Source organism: Myripristis murdjan, chromosome 22, assembly GCF_902150065.1.
Source record: "Myripristis murdjan chromosome 22, fMyrMur1.1, whole genome shotgun sequence".
Lineage (NCBI taxonomy): Eukaryota > Metazoa > Chordata > Actinopteri > Holocentriformes > Holocentridae > Myripristis > Myripristis murdjan.
In genome coordinates, this window is record NC_044001.1 from 27,002,785 (window position 1) to 27,012,453 (window position 9,669).

The following is a 9,669-nucleotide window of genomic DNA, read 5'->3' on the forward strand; positions in this document are numbered from 1 at the left end:
AAATCTATAAACTATGTAATGATGTTAGATAGTTATTTAATAAGGCATAAGCTAATAAATAAGGCCATTTACTGATTATTGAGTTAGTTAGCGAAAAGCTTAGCTAATAAGGTAGTTATTTAATACAGTTGTTATGCACCATGTGGTGTTGGGTTTGTTGTATATTCCAGTTCTCCAGCAGGTAGGGAACATGAACACCAAATCGGGGGAACTGGGAATCGAGATGCAGCATGAATTGCCCAACATGTGATTTCACTGTCCTGTCCAACATGACGAAACAGAGCACAAAGACTTATATTTCATACAACAAAGTCCAAATTAACCACAAAGATAATATTTAAGACATATTTCTTTAATATCTATATAGTGGTCCCTGATGTCAAGGTTCTAGCTATGCTATGGGTCATTTCAAAGACAATGTTAACCCTGGACTTTGTCCGGTTTGCTGACCATAAGCACACAAATGCAATCTACTTGGATGACCGGGTTGTGACGTGTGGAAAACTGAAATACCTGATGCCACGTGACTGCACCATAGGGCTAGGAGAATATGTTGTACTTAACTACTGCAGTTTACCGAATCTCACAGGGCCCTCTGTTCGTGAGGATGTCACATTTGGCGACTAAGTTTCTAAAAACAATGGTAATCTACACAATTTTCACCTCGTGTACACCCAGCCCTAGGACTTAAAGCAAACTGAACATTCATGGAGTGTTGGGTTTGTGTAGTAACAACTCCCGGTTCCCATTTTTTGAGAATATGAATCAGCTCTTTTCTCATTATATTCTTATTTGAATTGTAACGTAGATCCGGCAGGCAGAATCCGTAGGAAACGTCAGCATAGGACTCTTGTGCCAGGAATAAATGACCTAAGAGTACTTTCACATACAACTGTAATTATTTATTGTCTATATGATGTGAGAAGAACGCATAAAAAGCTTAGTCCAGTTTGATGAACCAAGTTCCACAGTAACTTGTCATTGGGCTTAGCAAAACAATCTCTGCAGGTTCGTCTAACTAGCATCGGTTTTCTAGTTGCTATAGTTAGTTAGTTTACTAGTTGCTTGAATACAATTTTTAATGTTAATTGGCTATACAGTCAGTCAGAGCGATTAATTATCAGTGTGTTAAACATTATCCTCATATCTGCAGTGGCAGTGCTCTTAACTTATGCTAAAACCTGCTAGCATACTTCCATCTGACAGTGCGGTAGCTAAGTAGTTACACTAACTTTCTAGTGGGATTTTTTTGGAATGTTTTTTGTTTACTTGCTTCTTGTATAAATGTAGGGTTGTGGTTGAATCTTGGCCTTGTTTTGTCAGTAAATTGGCCAATTTGTCTCGGGCTGGAATGTGGGAAATGACTCCTTTGCCAAGATCAGTGAAGTCAACCCCAGAAAACACACCAGCAAAACAAAGGAGGATTTTTGTTTTCCTTCATGGCTTCAATAAGAAGGAAAAAAAAAATGTAATAGTGCCATTTCTTTTTCAACCTACCAAAAACAAAAAAAGTAACAGACTGATTTGGTCGTGTTGTATATGCAGTAGATCTTACAAGCAAGCAATTCCCCATTTGCTATTGCAGAATGGCAGTAAGCAGCTCTGGGTGTTTTATGATGCCATACATTTCTAAAGGCCACTGGAAAGTTGCATTGGAGACTAACATTTTATTCATCTAATTCATCTTCTCCTTAACTTGACTGCATCTCTACATTACATCATCGCACTTCATGTATTTTTCCCATTGGTATATTAATGCATTAAAGAAGTATGTTGGTTCAAATATAGCCTGAATTTGAACGCTGCATGGTTTGGACTGTAGGCAGTACTGGTCGTCCCATACTGCCTGCACTGCAGGACACTGGATGGCAGATATTCCCAATCCTTGCCCTCCCATTTGAATGCGTGCAGTCGGGGTTGAACTGAAAATACTTCACTTGACACCAGATAAATTCAACTGATGCATCCTGTTGATTGTAAGGTCATCCAGTATCCCGTGATTCATTTCAGTGACATGTAGAATGATTTATGAATACATATATGTACAAATACACATATAAATATATCTATTGTATTGTATGCACTGTATATATGTATTTATATTGGGCAAAATCAGTTTAAATCAGATCCTTACAAATAAATAAAGGTTTTTTACATTCAATCTAAAGCCAAACAAGGTCACATACTGACACTAAAGTCTATTATCCACAGATACACCTTCCTGCATTTTGCCGTATTCTGACAAAAGTGGAGACATCACTGTGCTGGTGACTTGTAGTAACGCGTTTTACCTCAAACAACCTTCACAATTTCTATGCTGGAATTGTGGAATTCAAATTGCCTCCTCATCAGAGGAGGCAATTAGCCACAAGAGGACCCACAAGAGGGACCCATATCGTACAGCACTGGAAGCTTTCATAAATGAAATTGTTTTAAGAAGAAAATAATGCATCATAAAAGATTAAATTCACCAAGACAAGTTGAAATACAGATAAATATAATGTTAAAGGGATAGTTCACCTATTTCAAAAAATATGATATCATGTCATTCCCCTCTAGCTGTTCTGTAGGACAGTAGTGGTGCTATCTTCCTCTCATTGTTGCTGAGTGCTGGATACTGGCTGGATGCTCCAAATGCTAACTGTTAGCCTCCTGCCACACCACAAGGTGATTAAAAATAATCACCTTAATTAACACCATGTAATAATATCAAAATGGGTGAACTATTACTTTAAATGCAAATTTCAAGCAATTCCAAAACAACGTTAGGTAAAAGTAAGCCTGTATAGGTGTATTGGGACCAGTGGCAATTGCATGGATAGTGATGGATACTGTGTTTGGATGATCAGCAACTAAATTAAGCCGCCTGCAGATAAATTACTATCATTTCATGATGGGGCAGTAAAAATCTGAATTACAGCCCCTTTAAAGGAACAAAGGGACTTGGTTAACCTAAGATCCTTCGCAGGACATTAAGAAATGCTCCAAAAGTCCCTGATGGTGAAATCCCAATCATCATTAGTTAGACTTGATGAAGACCAAAATTGCCGACACAAGGAACTCTCCGAGTTTACGGTTTCTTAGGCCGGGAATTTCATTGCTGGATATTGGAAGACCGCTCATGAGGGAGAGTTGACCAACGTGGCTGCTCAGCTAGGTCATGAGTATTTTTCTCCAGATTCACTGTAATGGTACTGTAAATGGTTCAACAATGTGCTCTTGACCTATCTTGGCACAGGAGATCCTTGTTGGTCCCTTTAATTGGTTGCACTGGGAACCATAATTCTGTACTAAACTCTTGCCACAAAAACGCATAAGAGCAAAAGGGCAGCTACTAAAAATTTAGCTTGCGTGCCAATTAGTGTCTGGAGGCCCAGGTTATTTGAGGCTGAGAGAAGCAGCAGAAATGACTCAGAGGACGATCTGAGTCATAGCTTCAATATGATGAATACTGGCAGTCAGGGAGATCGTCTTTATTCACACATATCTGGGTACTTTCAGCGGTGACTCGGGTGAATTGTGTTTGAAATAACTCTCTTTTGGGCTTTTTAATCGTGTGTGAAATAAATCTCTTTGAGGACACCTCAGATGGTAAATAAAATGGAAAACAGAGAGTAGGCTTAATATGAGTGAAATATATTCAACATGGTCAAGCGCTGGATAGTGTTCATGTTACAAGCTGGTTCACAATCCAGCCACTGTAGTGTATTGTCAGAATGCCCCGTTGACTTCTTTTCTGTCTGCAAACAATAGCTTTCAGCTTGGTTGCACCGCTCGTATGCGCTTCAAAACACAATTGCTGTGTTTCAAGTCACTCTGTTCTAACTGTGGGTCAGAGACAACAAGCAGAGAGACCAGGAGAGTGGCATTAATCAGGCACAGATGACCTGGCTTGCCTCAGACAAATGAATAATGCAGCCAAGAAGGAAATCAGGAAAAAAAAAATGCAGCTCTGACATTTTGGAAGTCAAGTAAAGAGTAAAAATGGTCGGTATGGGTGGCAGGTGAAGTCTAAAAGAGCTGGATGCAGGCTTTGAGAGGGTTGCCAGGTCTGCAGCCCTGTTTTTCTCATGCTCGTCTTATGCCACCCCAACCTCCCTGACTCCCTATCTATTTTACTGTCAGTGGAATGAGACCCTGGTGCAGAGCGGGAAAGGACATGGCTTGAGGAAATAGGACAGTGGGCCAGGGGTGTGGAAATGGGTTGCTTATCAGCTGATCCCAGGGGTTGAACTGCAACTTGGTGTGGAGTAAAAAGAGGATGGTAGCAGGGAGGGAGGGGGTGGCGAGGCAGGACAGATATAGAACAAGGTTAAAGGAGGACGTGTTGTGGATGCTCTCAGCCCTTTTTCCCTGCACGCCTCCCGTCCCCTCGCCTCCCCTCCCTCCAACTTTTAACCTCGTTCTTTCTCTCAGGTCCATTGGCCCTGGTTGCCAGAACATGCTAAAACAAGGAGAGCGATTCAGGCCCGCAACAGGAAACTCAAGGCGAATTGTTGCCAAAGATATCAGTCCTCAGACAGGGTGTGGCATTACACTCCGCCTGCTTCCTTTCACGCTCTTTCTCTCCTTTCCTTCCCACCTGTCTCCTCTCTCCCTCGACTCGGCATCACATCAGGACGAGTCCCTGCCTCGACAAACCTATCCGCAATGTCAAAGCCAAACTGACAAAGGGATTTGTTTTTAACCTCGAGAAACGAAATGTCACGGAGTGTGATTGTTGAATTAGGCTTGCCTCTTTCTTTTTTATGAAATGATTAATCACTGCAGCACTAACAATACTAATAAACTTTGTTATCTCACGGTAAAAATAAATGCTGCCACTGATGACTGCGACCTTGAGCATGAAGTCAGATGACTGTTGTTTTCTGTCTCTGACCTAGAGGACTTCTTCTCTGTCATACATCACAGCTTGGCAGGATATTCAGCTCCTGCTGCAGAGACTGTAGCATCACTACATTCGCAGCAGCTTGCCACACCATTCATCCGGCCCTTTTCAGAATTAAAACACGACTTAATGCTTTATTCCAGGTGTCTAAACTTACAAAAACCCAAACAGACGAGCAGAGTGTTCTTTCTTTGCTGCTACATATTGAAGAATCTAGGTTTAACCAGCTGGTGGGTGCAGTGTGGTGGGCTATTTTTAATTATTCGTCTCACAAATAAGTTATTTTGGTAGCTGAGAAAACTGCAGCACCCTCTCTCCAGGGTGATAAACACAAAATTTGAACTAGCTACCAAAGTAAATTATTTAGACTTACTGTTAAAGAGGTAATATGTGGTAATTATTATCTAAATATCCACATTACTTAAGATTGTACTTTGTTTATTTTCAAGCATATGGCCCCTCACATATATGGTCATTTTCTGCAAAATTGCCTCTTATTTCCCCTTTAAGAATAAGATAGCAAATATGTCTGATCCTGTTCAGCTCTCAAGTTTCTGTTGCTTTTTTTTTTTTTTTTTTCTCACTTGAATGCCACCAGCAATCTTGAGCTCAGATACCAGGTGTCATGCCCAAAGAAATGCATCCTCTTCATCTCCAGTCACAATTCATGGGCAAGTTGGCCCTTGTGCTGTGAATGATTCACTCAGGGTGGGGGGGGGTTGGGGGGAGTTCACTTCACAGTCAAGAATTGAGGACATCCTACACATTCCAAGTGTTTATCAAATACCGACAGCCTATTTCTGCATTGAAAATACAGCCGTATTTTGCTAAAGGGAGAGAGCCAGAAACATCAACAACAGCCAGAGAGCCGTGGCTGTTATGTAAGCTGAATTAAATTGATCCTATGGGGTTGACTTGTCGGGCTTGAGTTGCACTGACATGGATGAACACTCAGGCATAAGAAAATCTCCATGCATTTGCAAAAGGGCAAATTGTTGCCACGCTCTTAGACCTCGAAACGTATATTCTGACATAACAGCAACACCCGTGTTTATTTGTATCAGATCTTCTTTGAGCTAGTGTTTGCATTATTAAACCACTGATCTCTGCACTGCTGCTCGGATTTCAAATTATTACACAGGTCTGGCTCGGAATCTCAATAACAGGACACTTACTTATAGCTGCTCTTTATGCATCTGAAGTCGTCTGCAAAAGATTCATGGGTTTGGTCCTCTGTTATCATGATCTACAACATTTTCTCTCATCATTTCAATATACCAGGGATACGAAACAGATACCAATCAAAATAAATGTTAGCATTGAATGTCATAGTTCCTGTGATATTATAACCATAAGATAAGACTAATGGCAAATAGTTCTTGGGTGCTTGTTTAATATCATGTTTTGATATGTAGTGATACAGACCAAAAGAAAAATCGAGTAGCTGCCTTCTGCTGTCACGTCTGATGCTCCCTTCCAAGAAATGTGCTCATGTACCTTTCCTTTAATACTGATGTGACTCTCAAAGTGTGGGAAATATATGTTGTTGCTGATACACAGTCCAGGTATGCTTTAATGTACTAATACATTCACTGTAATATATCAGATATATCAGAACTGAACTGATTGTAATGAGACATTTTGATCAGATAGTCAGATTCCATAACATCATAATAATAATTATTGTTGTTGTTGTTGTTGTTATCATCACCATCATCGTCATCATCATCATCATCATCACCATCGTCATGATCCCATGGTTTAAATGCTGTTTCAGAGGTTTTCCCACCCAGCCAAGAATAAAAAATTAAGAAGAAATGGAATACTTGGATTTTTTTTTTCAACATGAAAATGGTGAAATTCTGAGGGCTTGAGTATTGGCACAAAATATCAAATATGTATCTATATATTTATCTCTCTCTCTCTCTCTCTCTGTATATATATATATATATATATATATGTATATATATACACACACATACGTGTGTGTGTGCTTATCTATATCTATATATCTATATGGATATAGATAGATATATAGATATGTATACATATCTAATGTGAATCAAAGAGCAGCTGGAAATCTTCCTGCTAATGAGAAAACTTGCAGAGAGCTGGAGAATGAAACAGAGGAATTCTCTCTCTGGGGTGGAAGACAGCAGAAGAAAGGGGGAGAAAAAAAAACCCTGACAATATGTTTGAAGCTGTGAGAGACGGAGGTGAGCCGGGTGGAGGGGTGGAGGGGTGGGGGGACCTCAGAGGCTTTGGAGCCAATTTGAGGACCTTGTGATGCAAAACCAGTCCTCGGCAACAGACAGTTCCCATGGCAACGGCGAGCTGCCAAAGTTCCTTGTTGACAAATGACAGCTCCCCTCTCCTCAGCACTCGCCTGGTGTGTGTGTGTGTGTGTATGTGTGTGTATGTGCGTCTGTGTGCATGAGTATGATGCGTGTGTGTGACTGTGTATGTGTGTTTGATTTGGCGAGTCACCATCTTTGCCTCAGGCATGGGGAAGAAGGGGTGGAGGGACAGAGACAGAGCATTATATTATGTATGCAGACACGGGCACACACACACACACACACATACACATACACACAATAGTAACTAGTGTCTGACATGCCCTTACAGGCTTTTGAATGATTCGTACATGTTCTCAGTATTGGAGCTGCTTTACATTATTATGGATACTGATAACTGACTATTCTATACTTACTATATTACTTACTGTATTACTCACATACTATTCTATACTTACTTGTGTTTTTATAACAAATAATCAAGTTATTCTAGATACTGGTGATTAAACATGGAATACTGCATAGTCCATGTGTTCAATCATAATATATTGACATCTCAGACTTGAATGTGTAAACTTAATCATAAACTTGGTTGTGTTGTGGAAATGTACATTCTGTGCGGTGCTTTAGCAATATGTTGTTTCTGATAAACAGTCACACCACAACAGAAAGTGAATTGAAGTGAGAGAGAGAGAGAGAGAGAGAGAGACAGAGACAGAGAGTAACACTGAGGGATCTGAGGTGGAGGCAGAGAGGGAGCGAGATACGGCTGGACTGAGATAAAGAGAGGGAGGATACACAGCCCTGCGGCAGCAGTGTGCTGAAAAGATGATCTTCCGTCCTCACCTCGCAACAGAGCTGTCAAGATGTTCAGACCCGTGATTTAACCTCCCCGTTTGCACTGTGCCCCCCACCCCCCCCACCCCACACACACACACCATGTACTACAATGGCTTAGCTGTGCTTTGCAGCAATCCGTGGCAATGTCACGCAAAACCCGCACAGTATTAGAAATAATCCAGTAATTAGGACGCACATAGTAAGTGCTATATTACTGGATCAAAGGAACATTTAACTTGAAGGCTGATAATGCCACTGGGTGACAATATTTAGTAAGTACAGACCGCATATGCCAGTAGATAATGAATGTCTTTATGGGGGAGACACAATAATAGTAAGCATGAGGGGCGTTATCTTTGGAGAAGCATCCCTCATATTTTTTTTTTTTTTTTTTTTTTTTTGCAACTAGGACAGGGTTAGCATTGTGTGTGTTCCTGTACTTGCTCCATAGCAAGGACCAGAACACATTTTCAAAGAAAACAAAGTACACAACAGTTAGAATTAGGGTTAAGTTAAGGTTAGGGTAAGGGTTTGGGTCAGGCATTCACTGGCTATGGTTAAAATTAGTGTATGTGTGTGTGTGTGTGTGTGTTTGAGTGTGTGTATGTGTGTGTTGGGGGGTGGGTCACTCTACAGAGAGTAATTATTGTTTCCATTGGGTAACAGATATGACAGAAGGAGGGGCATGCAGGAGGGAGTGTGGAGGTGACTACTCTGACGCTAATGTCAAAAAGATAAACAAGAGTTGGGCGCCAAAGTGACACCTGAGAGACTCGGCGAGTGCAGTAAGGTGGAGCGTGGCACTCCACGGAACAGCAGGCAGCAAGGCGGGAAGACAATAAGGAGGAATTCACACATTTACATACACACTCCCACACTCCCACCTGCCTGCTGGATCTGTGTGGATTGACGTGCTCGAGATGTAATGGAATGAAATGAGGAGACGATACTTTTTTCAACATTCCTTTTTACTAATCTTTACATTTGTCACAATACATCACATAAAATCATCAGAGTAGACTTACCCCTTTGTTGTTTCATAAAAGACGATGCAGTTATATGTTCTTGTCTCAGAATATTGCTTTCCCATATGCTTTCACTTCAAAAATAGCATTGATAAGCTTCGGGCTTGTGCTATTATGTGGGGTGTTAGACAGCAGAAGTTACATATGCTGGTAATTTGTCTGTCTCAACTTGAATAGCTGTCAAGTCAGGTGACTGCCAAAATGGTAACCAGGGATGGAGAACATTTTTTTGTACATAAGACAGGACAAATCATCTGAGATCTCAGCTCCACGAGTTCTCTCAATGCAAATCAAACAGAAAAAAGTAACACATTGATTAATACAGTTTTTTTTTTTTTTTTTTTTTTTTTTGGCTTAGATTTGGTCATCATCATATGTAACATATAAATGAAGACTCTAATCCCCAGAAGTACCAAAGGAGACTCAACCACAAACAACTCATGGTGAGGGTCATTTTTTTTTTTTTAAGACAAACAATACGTCAAATATGACTACAAATGCAGTCTGTCTGAGACTAGATTATTGGGCTAACTGAAGACTCTATTTCACAAATCTAGTAACCATGGCTGGTGCCATCATGGAGGTCAGTTGGATATTTGGCTCTGCACGAATAGTTTAA